Source organism: Ischnura elegans, chromosome 2 (genome assembly GCF_921293095.1).
Source record: "Ischnura elegans chromosome 2, ioIscEleg1.1, whole genome shotgun sequence".
NCBI lineage: Eukaryota > Metazoa > Arthropoda > Insecta > Odonata > Coenagrionidae > Ischnura > Ischnura elegans.
The window spans coordinates 136,320,083-136,335,953 of record NC_060247.1 but is presented as its reverse complement, the minus strand read 5'-3'; positions in this window follow the sequence as shown (position 1 = coordinate 136,335,953).

Genomic DNA, 15,871 nt, shown 5'->3' with positions numbered 1-15,871 from the left:
GGAAAAAATTCATCAGATGCTACATATGGAGTATGTTTCTCTATGGAAGCGAGGCTTGGACGTTGACAGCAGCAGAGAAGTCAAGAGTGGAAGCATTCGAAATGTGCTGCTACCGAAGAATGATGAAGATAAAATGGATTGACCGTGTGAGTAACCATGAAGTGCTAAGGAGAGTAGGAGAAAATAGAAGCCTCCTAAAAACATTAAGCAGAAGAAGGGACAACTTAGTTGGCCACATTTTGAGGCACGATGGTCTGATGAAGACAATCGTTGAAGGACAAGTGGAAGGGAAAAAGGGCAAGGGACGGCCCCGAATTAGTTATATCGGACAGGTTATAAAGGATGTAAAAGAGAATAAATATGTAGCTATGAAGAGATTAGCGGATAGGAGAGAGAAATGGAGAGCTGCGTCAAACCAATCTTAGGATTGTGGACTAATATGATGAGTTCTTTTACGTGCCTGGGCCTCTTTTTACCCCGTATCCTTCTTGATCTGTGGTAGGCACTTGTTTCTTGGTCATTTTCTTGGGCCTTTTCCATCAATTTTTCCTTCCATTGCATTTACCACGTCCATAGCGTCTTTTATTCTCCTATTTTCCGTATACATCCACATTTCTCACGCTATCCGTCCATATTATCCTCAGTATCCTCTTCCAGAACCTCGTCTCGAAGTCTCTCATTCCTTTTTCATAACTTTTTCCGATGGTTCAAGCTTCTGAACTAGAGAGTGCCTGGCTCCCCATATATGTTTTCACGTCTCTCTTGACAATAGTTATTTTCATGACATGCAATTTTGTTGAAAGTTTATTTCTCTGGAAACGACTAAAAAATTAAGAAATATTCTAATTTTCTTGAGTATAAATTAACTTCTCCCGGATTTACAGTCAGGTCGAGATCTCCATCATCGGCGAAGTTTTGATCGCCGATTCATCCGTCACCGTCAAGGCTGGGATAGTTACATTTATATGGATGTAAAGAGAAAATTTATTTGTGAAAATTTTATCCAATCAACAAATTACACCAGAATTTTCAGTCGACCTTTTGACACAGCATGTCAGAGGCATCGCACATCGCCTTACCATTTCAGCGCATAAAAGGCGTTACAGGGGAGGAAGATACCTGGGTTTACGGCTGGGATGACGAATAGGTCATGGAAACTTGGGCAATGATGGAGAACCTAAACCGGATACATACCCGGAAACAATTCGTCGACCGCAAAATCACCAGCGATGAAGCTTCGAGCGGAATCCTTGGCAGATGGATTTGAAGTAAAGTATTCCTACGCAGGAATTGAGCGATACGCCTTGACGTAAACTCGATCAGGACCCCTATTATGTGCGTCTATTGATTTAACCAATCAACCCACCTAGGTCTCTTCTTCTTCCACACGAGTTTCACGCATTTATAAGGCAAGGAAAGGTATTAATAATCCTTATTTAAGCCAAGCGCTACCTGCTAGCAGGGTACTCTGCTACCTGCTACCGGCGCACACATCCTCGCCCCAAGGTCACCTCACTGGCGGCTGCGGGAACAAGAATGACGTCACGCGGTTTTTTCCCAGCATTCACACTTAGCCGTTGCGTTTTCGTGCGCTTGAAAATTTTCACTATTAATTTAATCGCAAAAAATAGATATAGTCATTAAAAAAACTAAAAGTGTGAAATTCGTACTCCAGGAGTAATAATCTTTTGATATAATAAAAAAATTAAAGGAAACCACCCTATTGGGTTCAGAAAGGACAAGTTCTTTTGAAATGGCTTTTGAGGAAGTGTTACACTACGCCGTCTCCCGTGAGAGCAAAAAGACGGCATACTATTTTCAGTTACGCTTTTCAATGACTGGAAAGATGATAGGTCAAGCTTTCATTTTAATATCACACGGTCTTTTGAGGAGTCCTGTGTTTTTTTCTATGTTGTTTATCACGAAGCTCAATGGTGTCGTACAGTATGCATTTGGTTTAGTGCGTTGATTGGATCTTGCTGCTGTATTTCACGTATGTGGTCAGTGATGGAAAATGTGACAACAAATAACGAGTATACGGACGGTGATCCCTATCATTGTTGCTATCCCCAAAATGATGACGACCGATCCGGGCGCCCTGTGAAAGTGTCTACCCCCGAAATGATTGACAACATCCACGATATTTTTTTTTAAGTGACAGATGAATCAAAAAGCGCAACATAGTTGAGGCCACAGGAATACCGCAACGCACAATCGCTTTAAGTTTGCACGAAAAATAGGGTGTGAAAAAAATCTCGGCAATATGGCTGCCGCGTTTGCTCGCAGTGGAGAATAAACGAAATCGTGTGGTCAACTCCGAGGCTGATTTGGCGCTTCTCCGCCTCAACCCTGAGGAATTTCCCCGTCAATACATAGTCAATAGCAGTTGACGAAATATGGGTCCATCATTACACTACAGAGACAAAAAAAGTCGAAACAATGGAATTCTGAAGGTGAACAGTCTCCAAAGTAGGCGTAGATGGTGAAATGGGTCGGTCAGGTCACGGCGGAGACACTTTCGGATACATGTGGGATAATATACATCAATGACTAAAAAAAGAGGAAAGCGATAATGGGAGAATGGGGAGCGACAATTGAAAAATATAAAAAAATTGATCCAAAATAAATTGTATTTCTACCTTTTTCTTAAGACTTACTGAACGACCCTCGCATCTTGAAATTTTCAGCATGCACACAATAGATCAGGGGTCTCCAAAATACGGCCCGCGGAGGGCTTTCATCTGGCCCGCGCACTCGTTTCAAGTAGCGCGCGATTCTGGCTCGTATAGTTGGTATCGAATACTTCAGTCAACGGCAAATTTGCTATCCGGCCCGCGGGGCGATTCGGAACTTGGAATGCGGCTCTCGTGGCCTAGTAAATTGGAGACTCCTGCCAGTGGCGCAGCAAGGGGGGGGTTTGGGGGATAAAACCCCCCCAGAGCACAGACAATTTTTTAAGTTTAATGTATTTTATTCATTTGGATTAATAATATTTATAGAATAGTGTAATGATTAATAAAATATCCCTCAGAAGGATGTAAAACTCTCCATTTTTAACCATTTATCTTAATTTTTTTCTGGGGGAGGGCCCTCGCAACTCCCGCTTACCCTGGAAGGTATGCTACACCCCAGACACCCCAGTATTAGTTGTGCCTGAAACCCCCTCTCCCCAGCCTTAATTCCTGGCTGCGCTCCTGACCCCTGCATTAGATGATTGTTCGATAATTTCTTGTACCTCTCATTGGAAATTTTTTTCGAATGTTTCTGCGGATGTGAAATTCTCATAACGGGGTCTTCTCGGACCCGCAATCGCAGCTCATTAAAAGAGTTCGTTAGATATAAGGGAGATAAATACAAGTTAAAAAGTAAAAACGAATCTCCCCATCCTCTAATAAGTTTAAAATGATGAAAACGCAATAGTTTTTCGCCCACTTTTCGCGAGTCTTGCAAGCCAGCAGCATCGTCCGAAGGGGGCGGATGAAGGAGGTCTCGCGAAAGGGAAAACAGGAGCGAATTATCTGGAGCCCTGGTCGTCATCCCGGGAGCAGAAGAATGGGAGTTGCAAGGGTGGGCGGCAGGGAGGAAGGAGTAATGAGTTTGCCGCTCTCCCAAGCTGTTGCGCAGCCCTCTCGACGAAAGATTGATCTGGCTGCAAGAGGGTCGGTCTTTGGCGCACGTCTCCGGGTGTTACGGGCAAGGAGAGCGGCGACGGGGCGACCCCCTTCCCCCCCACTCCAACAGTTAAGATTCCATACACCAAAGAAGTGTGCCATTCCCATTAATACGAATGTTTCAGAATATGCATGCTCTAAGGTTTCTCGGTTGGATAACTATTACTTGGACCATTTCTTATTCTTAAATAAAGTGACGCGGGTTTCGATGAATAATCATCAACATCCGCTTTATTTAAAAAAAGTAAGAAGTGATAGTTATCCAACCAAGAAACCTTAAAATGGAATAATGGAATGGAATATCATTCCATTTCCTTGAATACCTCAGAGTTAAAAATGAGAGAGTTTGATGCATGCTCTATTAATTGTAGTTTCAGGCTGTGGATAATAATAAACAAATGCATGCTATTTCATGTAGAAAAGGTCTTTAACTTTTTCTAACGACCAAGGAACATGTAAGGCTAACGTTTCGGAACTTCTTTAAATTATTAAGGCTGTATGAAAATGTAATAAAATGTTTGGTTAAAAGAAGTTGTTGAAGGATGCAATCATGTCTCGCAAAAGCTAAGACTGCTACAATAATAAAAAAAGACAAATTTATCAAAAATGAACTTGAATTTTCGACACATATCCTTCATTTAAACATAAAATTAGTGTTTACCCACAATTACTAAGCTACATGGTTGCATTGCCATATTCATTAATTACATTACAATAAATTTTGCTTAAATCGTGTGGATTGTATTTATTGCTACAACAATTTATTGTTTTTGAAAATATCATTCCATTTCCTTGAGTTATATTTTTGATAAATTGAACTGTGAATCTAAAATGTTGGTATTTTCAAAGAGTGGTTTTTGTTTGCAATGTAGGTTGCAAGGTGAAGAAATTGTATTTTTCTTTTTTTATAGAGAATTAATGTTGAGAAATGCGGTTTGGTTTCATCAAACGTCAAAATAAAAAAATACCACTGATCGAGACATAGATATGCGTCCTATTAAAGAAGGTTCCGAGCTGAAAAAAATGAAGGCCATGTAGACTCAGACAGTTCGACGACTGGAGACGGAGTCTGTTGAGCGCCGAATCTCCTGCCTGTGGATGTGTGCTGATTTAGCAGGTGGCATGTTAAGTTTACTGCTCCCTATTTCCTTATATGTTTCATTCATTTGCATTTCGGAGAGGTGAGGGCAAACCTTGGCCTGGATAGATGAGCATCAGCGTGCGTGATGCACCTTGGGCATGCAATTCGATGTTCACTGCAGATAACGATCCATCAAAAATGATCTACCCGAACAAAAGACTTACCGTTACGATAAAAAGCTGCTAAAAAATCCTTGGCCAAAAACACCGAACAATTCGCAGGTTTGAATAAAAGTTCACACTAGTCACTCAGCTATGCAAAAGGCTAGGTAATTCTGGGAGGTTGCCAAACATTTTATGGCATTTTTGCTGAATCATTTTCTTCTCTGTTTATTAGTTTGCCCTTCCGGGAAAAATGCTGCAGCGCAAATGTAACCAATTTTACAACTAGCCATCGGCATCAAATTTTCAGTCCAGATCATACCCAGACAATAATGCGCTCTCACATTATTCATAATTCTTCAGGGGCAGTATTAGCTGTCATTTTCGTCAGTTAACATTTCCATTATTTGTTAAGCTGTAGCAAAAATTGTAACGATTTGCAATAATTCAGAACTACCTCCGGCCAGAGTCCTCTAGATTGCTCTCTCAACACTACTCTTTCATCATGTCGAGTCGTCGCATAGGCTTCCACTATGGGAAGCACGACGTCCGCCATTGTTAGTCCTGGCAGCCCATTTACCCATAAGGAGATGTGGGCAGATTTCTTCGTTTATTTGGTATGCAAAGAATGTTGGTAATTTTCGGATAGTTGATACTAATTCCCGAAACCTTCGGTAACATAAATACAAATTTTCTAGGCATGACAACAATGGAAACGGCGAAAATAAAGATAAAACCACGGCAAGGACTAAACGTATTACGACCTGATAGAACCCTTCTTTTAATGGGTTGACAGTCAATTGCGCTTAATAGTCACTGAAAATACTATTGTATATTGACAATCATGGACCACTAATACAGCTTAACACAAGAGCAATCAGTGACTCCGTTTAATTACTCTAGAAGTATTTTGAAAACCATTTTTCTATGTAAAGTAGCAAGGCTGATGCTAGAGAAGTAATGAAAAATGGTATAACTGAAAAATTGCAAGAATATAAACAAAGGAAATGTGAAATAAAAGAACTTGTAATGTATAGTTCAATTTTACATTCAAACAAACACGTCAATTAGAGAAGCTACCTCATTTCATAGATGATAAGCATTAACAAAGACTGCGTGCCTATTTTTCAACAACTGTGCTGATTTCTCAAACAATTATAGATGAATGATAATGTTAACAATTACTTCATTTAAAAATATACATATATAGTCATATCTCAGAAAAATACCAAACGTAGGTGACACGTATGGAAGATGAGAAATGACTTACACCACCTAAAGACACTATCATGAGGCATAATAGAAAAAGACAAACTACAAGAGATTTTAGGAGTCCATAACTCAGGGTAATAGGTGCTTATGACATGAATAAAAGCACAAATAAAGACATGCTCAGTATCTCCAGCTCCTAAGACTGCATGTAGCCATCAAACACACCCAACCCCTCCAAGAAACGAAACCTTGGAATCATCCAGCCATCGACTATGCCAAACATGAATTACACACAGGTGATTTTTTCCAAGGAACACTATCGAGATACCACAGGTCAATGATTTTGGTTTCATACAAAAAATTTGTATGAAACGATATACGATAAATAGAATATGAGAGGTCTCCTCTTTGGTGTAATAGGCTTAGGATAATTCGCGACGTCGAAAATCGTCGGAACATCATTAGGCTTTTAATTTATTCCTTTCTTTCGAGCGGATTCAAATTTTGATTCGTATAAGTGCACCTGTGGCAAGGAAAACGAAGATAACTCGCACGAAAATGTTTTCATAATGATAAAATGGCTAAATAATTACGTGCATGTACTGCATGTTGCCTTTCCCTGGGCTACAACCTTGTCGCGGTGGAAAGGCTTGCGCGTCCCTAGAGCTGCACTGGCGGGATTAATTCTAAATTATTCCCGGTAGGGCCTATCATGCTAGATAGGTCGAAGGGTAGGAGCCAGACGAAAGGTAGTCCACGTGATGGTGTCACGTGAAAAACACTGTTGGAATGGAAGTGGGAAACCCTACCAGCTATCTCTTCCCTGAAAACATGGAGTACAACCAAATGAGCCTCGGAATCTCATCGCCCGGGACCCGTCCGCAAAGGGCGGGTGTCGGGCACGGCAGCGAGGTCGGCAAGGTCCTCGGGGTCGTCAACATGCGAAATCCTTGCAGAGACATATCATCATCACCAGTAGCAGCAGCAATGAAGAGAGAAGAAGACCAAGAAGATGGAGAAGAAGAAGTCGGCTATAAATGTCGGGACGTGAAATGTGAGGACAATCATGAGGGCAGGGAAGTTAGAAAATATGAAAAGGGAAATGGATAAAGGGAGGATAGATATATTAGGATTATGCGAGGTGAGGTGGAGGGATGGGAGGGATGGAGGACTATTGGAGTGATGGGTATAGGGTTTAATATAGTGGTGGGGAGGTAAGTCAGCGAGGGGTAGCTTTATTAGTATTAAACAGGAAGATGGCTTAGCGTGTGGTAGGTATAGATCAGGTAAGCGATAGGATTCTGGTGATAGAAATTGAGGCGCGGCCCACCAACCTTGTGGTGGTCCCAAGTTTACATGCCCACTAGAAATCATAGGGAGGAAAAGGTAGATGAGGAGTATGAACAGCTCGAGGAAATAATTAGAGAAACCCCCGGTAAGAAAAATCTGGTAGTGATGGGGGACTGGAACGCTTTAGTCGGGGAAGGGAGGGATGAAACGAAGTAGGAGAATTTGGATTAGGAATTCGGAACGAGAGGGATGAGAAAGCAGCAGAATTTTGCAGGAGAAACAAGTTATTCATCACAAACACGTGGTTCAATCATCATAAAGGGCGAAGGTTCACATGGAAAAGTCCAAGGGATGTAGGGAGATATCAAATACACTACATTATGGTAAGACAGAGGTTCACGAATAGTGTGAAAAACTCGCGTAGCTTCCCAGCAGTAGATGCAGATTAAGGCCACAACCTGGTACTTATAAAATGTAACGTAAGATTCAAAAGACTTATGTACCAAAGTTATAAAGGCGAAGAAATGGAACGTAGAAAACCTGAAAGGGAGGAACCTGAAGGGGAGGAGCCTGAAGGGGAGGATATCAGGAACAAGTGTACATTAGTATACTGGAGACTGGAAGTACACAGACTGAAGAGGAAGGGTGGGATACTATTAAAACGGGAATAGTCAATTCGGCGGAGAAGTCAATTGGCTACGTTGACAGCAGGAGGATAAAGAAGCCTTGGATTACGGAGGGAATGGTAAAAGAAATGGAGGAAAGAAGAAGTGGAAGAACGTGGACACAAATGAGGGCAAAAGAATGTATAGGGAACTAAATAATCGATTCCTACGTGAAACTAAGAGGGCAAGGGAGGATTGGTGGAAAAGACAGTTTGAGGAAATGGAAAAGTTCCAGAAGGATGGAGAAGTAGGCGCGTTGTACGACAAAGTTAAGTCGCTATCGGACGGAAAAACAGGAGAAGCCATGTCTAAAATTAAGGCTAAAGATGGAAGGATGCTAACCGAGCGAGAATATGCACAGAGTAGATGGAAAGAATACGTGGAGGATCTCTATGAAGGAAAGAACAGACCGGAGAGATTGACTTTAGGGGATGAAAGTGAAGTGGGGGAGGATAATTTTGGGCCGGGGATATTAGAATCGGAATTAGAGAAAGCACTTCGTGATATGAAGGCTAGTAAAGCAGTGGGCGTGGACAATATCCCGTGTGAGCTTCTGAAGAATCTAGGGGAGGAAGTTAAGAAAAGGTTTTTCAAACTAGTACGCAGGATATATGAGGAGGGATGTTGGCCGGAGGATTTCGTGAAGACGGTTTTAATTCCGCTACCGAAAAAGAAGAAAGCTGTGGAATGCGGAGATTATAGGACTACCACCCTAATATCGCATGCGACGAAATTGGTGTTGAGGCTATTGAACAGACGAATGGAGGCGAGGGCAAACGAGTATTCGGGCGAAGATCTGTTTGGTTTAAGAAAAGGGAAGTCAACTCGTGATGCAATAGCGATAATGAGGTCCCTGGTGGAGAGGAACCTAGAATATGACCAGGACGTTTATGCCTGTTCCGTGGATTTTGAAGAAGCGTTAGATAGCTTGAACTGGTTAGAGTTAATGGAAATCCTCAAGAGAATAAGTGTATATTGGAGGGATAGACGACTAATTTGTAATCTGTATATGGCCCAGACTGCGCAAGTGTGGGTAGCGGACGGAGAACCTGGGTGGGTAAGCATTGGCCGAGGTGTGAGGCAAGGCTTCCTCACCTCTATCACCGCGTATGCCTACTTTTTATCGTATGCGCTGAGGAGATGGTAAGAGAAGCGTGGGATGAGTTAGAAGCTGGAATAAAAGTGGGAGGAATGATGTTCAAATAAGTGAGATTCGCAGATGATCAGGCGTTGACTAGCCAGTCAGCGAGGGGGCTTCAGGCTCTAGTGAATGCGTTATACGAGCGTTGCGAGGAGTATGGGATGAGGATTAATCACAAGAAAACTAAGGTTATGCGGTTTTGTAAAGCATCACGAGCGAGGAATGTGAGACTTAAGATAAAGGTGGGTGGTGAAGAATTTGAGCAGGTTGAGCAGTTCAACTATTTAGGCAGTACGTTAGAGGAAAACGGATACGGTAGTAAGGACATTAGGAAGAGAATTGCATTAGCAAAGGAGGCGTTCGTGAACAGGAAGGAAATTCTGAGAGGATTGTTATGTAAGAGTTTAAAGAAAAGGTTAGTGAAGAGTTTGATCTGGAGTGTAGCGCTTTACGATGCGGAAACTTGGACATTGAGGAAAGAAGACGAGAGATGATTCGAGGCATTCGAGGTGTGGGTATGGAGAAGAATGGAGAAGGTGAAATGGACGGAGAGGAAAAGGAACGACGAAGTGATGGATATGGTTGGCAATGAGAGGCAGCTTTTAGATGAGGTACGGAGGAGACAGAATTTATGGATGGAGCGAATAATTTGCGGAGAGGGGATGTTGAAAATGGTGTTAGAGGGTAGAATGTTGGGGAAACGAGGGAGGGGAAGGAAAAGAATAGGGTTTTTAGAAAAATTGAAAGGAAGTAGGCCTTACAGTGAATTGAAGAAGGCAGCGCTGGAAGGATAGGGAGTCTCCCAAATCACTTCATTAGTACTCCATGGAAACCTACCTTAATCTTAATAATTATAATCTGTATATTGACTATTATATCAATTAAGGAAGGTTTCGCTGTTTACAAATCGCATGTAATTACAAGGTGTAGAATGCAGCATGAATTCGAATACAATTACCTGCAAACATTCGTTACCAATAACGTATTTCCAAAAGGGACATAAATATTACATTATTTCAGTAAGTCTTTAATAAAAACTGGTATCATTGATTCCATCGCACGTAAAAGTTCCTCATGGTATTTCAAACGTGAAAGCACTTATATGGTTACAAGTATAACTTTCAAGGACTCTTACAAGTATAACTTTCACGCGACGAAATAATAACAACTAACCACATTCCATCTTGTGAATAGGTTGCGTATTCTGATGTTTATTGTTTAAATTAATCACTTGAATTTATCTCGGGTTACTTGTATTAGTTTTACGACACTATGAACGTTTTAAAAACTATTGCCACAAATAACCTTATAAACATGAAAAACTCTCAACAATAGCAGGAATTATTATGCACTATTTTCTGTTTACATTACGTACAACGTAAAACTGAGTACCAAAGGTATTAAACTTTGAAATAAATCACAGCCTTTCATCAACTTAAGCCGAAACTAAGTAAAAACTTGATTTTCATATGAATACTTATCCAATACATTGAATTAAATCAACTTCTATCAACTCATCTCACAAATTGTGGAAGACGGCTATGGTTGCCACTTATCCATCCCGCAAATTTGTAACCATTTCACCCTTACCTCAGGATTACAAGGAAAAACAAAAACACGGAACCCATCCCTGCAACTAATGGAACAGTTTGGTGCAGAAGAACCAGCCATCTCTCTTATTAATCAATTACAAAAATGGAAAAAACTGCACCTACTTGACGTTACGCCTATGCTACAACACAGCCCGCCATTAATGATTTGACCAACAATGGCGGATTGCGACGACTCAACTTCGTAGTTATTATATGGCAATATAGAGGACTCTGCCTCCGGCTATTCGATGCTGAGCGAGTGTAAACAATGAAATTTAGAAATAATATTACAATTGGGAGTTAGTAACGAGGAAGTCCTAAGAAGAGTAGGAGAGAAGGGAAGCCTCATGAAAACCTTAACAAGAAGACTGACAACCTTATAGGCCACGTCTTGAGACATGATGGCCTGATGAAGACAATCGTCGAAGGGCAAGTGGAAGGCAAGAACGGAAAAGGAAGACCTCGAACAAAATATATGGAACAAGTAAAGAGAGATGTGAAAGAGAAGAAATACGTAGGTGTGAAAAGACTAGCTGATAGGAGAACTGAGTGGAGAGCTGCGTCAAACCAATCTTACGGTTGTTGACCAGTGATGATGACGATGATGATTACAATAGGTTCAAAATTAATATAAAAAACACTTTTTATTTTAGGGCTCAAAGTCCTGCGTTAAATCTTAAATTATATTTTTTCTTTGAAAATATTCAATACCGTACTACAACTAAAATCTCCAATATTTGACGATGAATTCAGATCACTCAAGTTCCAAAAGTAGAGAGAATATGTTGGAACCTTGTCCCTATGCTGGATCTGCCGCTGATTAAGAGAGATATTATGCTAAACGGATTGGAATGAGAATTCGTTTTCCCCCGAGAAAAAAAGGACTTTAATAAATGTTAGGCAGAAATTCGTTAGAGTATTTTCTTTTTCTTACGGCTAGTGTCCTTAAACCTTCCGCCACGCGCCTGTTACGGCGGCTGGATGAGTAATATGTAACTCATTACCTCGTTCTGAGATAATCGGGTCGTCGCTGAGATAATCGCTCATGAGTAGAGATGCGTGAAAATCGCAAATGCGATAAATGCAATATAGATGCGATGTGCGCAAATAAATGTGACATAGATGCGATGACTGGACTTTTATGATTTTTTTACGCATATTTGCCTTTTCGACGGCAAAATTCGTACATATTGTGGCGAGCGCAGTTTAAATGCCCTGCCGACACTCACCGCTTAAAGCATGTAGCGACTGGCCAGCTGCTAGGAGGCTGGGACTCTACGTGGCCGCGAACTACAAGTGGGCGCGGGCAAGCTACACCTCCGCCACTATAAGTCTTATTCCTTAATTTGTTATTGTTCTACAGCATAATTATTAAAAGTATTCTGTATTTTGTCATATAACTGTGTTTCACTACATTTTATCGTCATCTTCCTCATTATGAAAATAAAAAATAGACGCTACAAAATGCGATAAACTGTAATTGAAAGTGCGGTAAAATAAAAATGAAAGTGCGATTTTCATGTATCTCTACTCATAAGTAAACTACGTGAGAACGACATTGGAGGCCCATTCGGTAGGAGTTCTAGACGTCGTGAACTTATCTGCGAACGGGTTACGGATTTCGAATAAAACATACAAATGATTGTTTATTAAATATAGGTGTTCAAAAGGTTTTGCCAATGCCACCCGACAGGTGTCGCTAGTGTTGTCCTTTTTTTCCGGCGGGTGATATAATCCCCTCGGTTCTGATAAACTTGGTCATGCTCTCGATTTTCAATCGGAATGTGCCTTGCTCTCGGTCGATCCCATTCCATTTTTACGACAGATTATTCGCCGCGAATCGCACGAGAAGTAGCCGACGGATCGCAATACAGAAAAATACCGGTCTTTCTATTTTTCAAAATCCCTCCCTTCGCAATCGACAATGAAAAATAAATGACTACGAAGCCCATTGAACCTCTCTCCTATCCAATCACCATGTCCGGGTGATTTGTAAGTGAGCTGCTTCTACTGGTTCTTTAACGCCTCCAGCTGCTTGTTTAGCTTCAGCTTAAAAGACTGTCGATACAAAGGTAAATGTGCATCCCTTACGAGGAATGATGAACGACTGAGGAGTCGGCGCGAGGGATTGAGAGCTCGCTCTTTGTAGCCGTGGGAACTGTGCGTCGCGAAACACTTGACGAGAAAACCTCCCCTTGCTCCCTCCAGCCCAACCCCCTCACTCCATCAAGCGGTTCTTCTAGCTACCCTTCCGATTCCACACGACCTTCGTGCCGTGAGATGGAGCTGTGCATTAGATCGAGAATTAGCAATTGAAGCTGCACTAGATATGTGGAGTTGCACCATTGAGTTCAGTAATAATGTTGCAAAAGACCAAAAAATTAATATAAGAAAACCACATTTTTATTTAAAGGCCCATGATCCCAGGTTTAAATTTTACAGATAAAAGACTATGTTCAAGACCAAAAACGTGGTACGAATTCATTTCTACACATTGAATCAAATCATGAACAATGATAAATATTAAAAAAAATTGGATAAAAAATTAAAAGAGAGAATATTCTACTAACTGTTGATAATTCTTTGAATTTAAAAAAAGTACTTATTAGCAGAATGGTAATAAAAAAGTACAAATAAAAAGAAAAAAATATTGTCCGCTGTTCTGACTATTTATTTTATTATGCCAAAAAATCTAGTTTAAATTTCTGTTTTACACAAACAACACTTTACACCAAGAAAGACACAGTTGCACTATTCTTTAAATTTTTTATTGTAAACTGGCTGGTTGGGGTGAGCCAAGGCACACAGCCAAACATTGGCGTCTTCGGCTATGTTATCCCGTGTAAGTCTCCTTAAATATTCATAATCGTATAGTGGATCATATAGTTTTTTAATAGGGTAGTTTCCTTCATCAAAGGAAACGGAAGGCATTCATTGCGATTCGTTACCCACCATTAGTGTATTCAGAATATAAAAATTATTTGGTTTTGGAAATCCCAGTTTAGACACATGGCAATGGTCAATTTTATCCTCATTTGAAAAAGGCCCAGATTGGCGCCCATGCGATTCCACTCCACGTGACGTCACAGGTACCTAGTTTCTATACGAGTAGATAGGACTTATACATCGTCTGACATTACCAATGCATGCATGAGACACAGAGCTCAGGGAAACATGTCTTAATAATCACCTATTAAAACTGCCTATGGTCGGAAAGTTTTCTTCGTTTGATGAGGTATTAATAATCCTTATTTAAGCCAAGCGCTACCAGTTAGCATGGTACTCAGCTACCTGCTAGCATCCTGCGTCGTATCAGCGCTCAAAGCCTCGCCCCAAGGTCACCTCACTTTGCGGCTGCGGGAACCAGAACGACGTCATACGGAGTTTTCCCAGCATTCATACTTAAGGTACGTTTTCATAGACGCGTTTCAGGCGAACCGACGCGATAGCGAAATTTTCAGCCAATCAGAAGCCCGGATTTCTTCGTGTGATATCGCGTACGTTCGCCTAGCTTCGCGTCTCCCGAGATGAAATATGTTCAACTTTCGACGCGTGGGACGCGTAGAATCTCAAACATGGCCGACCAGCGAGGTTTCGTTGATGAAGTTATCATTTCGGAAATCCGGGTAATTTGGTAGAAATGATTTTGTTTTTATTATTTGTGATGGCGATAAAGTTTTAGTTTTATTTACGTTCATTTTTCTGTTTATTTCTGCTTTACATTGCAATGTTATCCGTAAGCCGGTGCATCATAGGCAATAATTGAACAGCGTATTATCATGGATATTAAAGCTGTTAGGAGATGTTTGTGTATTTCGACACATAAAAACCTTAATTGGAGGTATTCTTGAGGCATAATCATTCGCGATCATGTTGAATGACGTGATTAAAGTCGTCATACTAGACGCAATCCATGCTAAGGATACCACCCAGCACGTTAAAATCACCTCTAGATCGATGTAAAAAGCGTACAAACAAAGTTTTCTTGCGCATATGCACTAGATATGGATATGGAGTAACTACTTAGTGCAATTGTGTGCATCAAGTATTACTCTTAAGCTTACAAAGGGAAAGTTTAATCACATCTTATTCACATTTCAACGCAAAGGTTGATTATGAACATTAATAAAGTATTAGTGTGTTTGTGTAGGCACTTATTATGGCAACCGGTGTAGCCCAGTGGTTAGCGCCCAACGCTACCATGCGGAGGGCCCACGTTCGATGCCGATAGCAGGAGTTTTTTTTTTTTTTTTTTACTTTTTTATGTATATTTTTGGCATAAACTTACGTTTAACTATTAATTTTATGATTTTAAATCATAAGAGTGTTTTATGGATTGAAAATATTTCACATGTGCACGCTACGTATGTTTTATTATCTTTTGATTTTGATAGTTTTTATCGAACTGCTGTGGCCATTTCGGTATCAATTACCAAACCAGTTTGATATAATTTATCAAATTGGTTTGGTAATTGTTACTAAATTTTTCAATGAGCCATATGACGACCGAAAATTTTGATAAATTTCATCAGAATTCGATAGTTCTAACTAAACCATTTCTGGGGACATTCTTAAGTAATTAAAAAATGACTCGCGGTCGTTAAGCCTCATCTCTTGGAGGAGATGATGGTAGTCTCCCTGCCTTCTGCGTTCCTCAAATATTGGGCGAACCCACCACCTTTTTCTTGCATATCGCCGTCTTCTTAGTAAAACAAGGCCCATTAAGGCATTAAACCTCCATTCCATTTGTACAGGATTCAATGGCAGTACTGCATCCATGTCTTCCCTTCAAATATGTTCGCAGAAATACACTCCAACTCTTATATCTGAAAGTTAGTTTGCAACATTCACACACGGTCGTGTCGTTTCTTTTTTTTATAATTTCTTCTTTGCCGTAGATGTCGCGCAAGCACATCCTACGCGCAGGTTCGCTTTCGCTTGCATGTGAACGGTTCACGCGAATACGTGACGCGTATCGTCGCGCGCGTGCGCCTCTGACGCGTCTATGAAAACGTACCTTTAGCCGTCGCGTTTTCGCGCGATTGAAAATTTTCACTT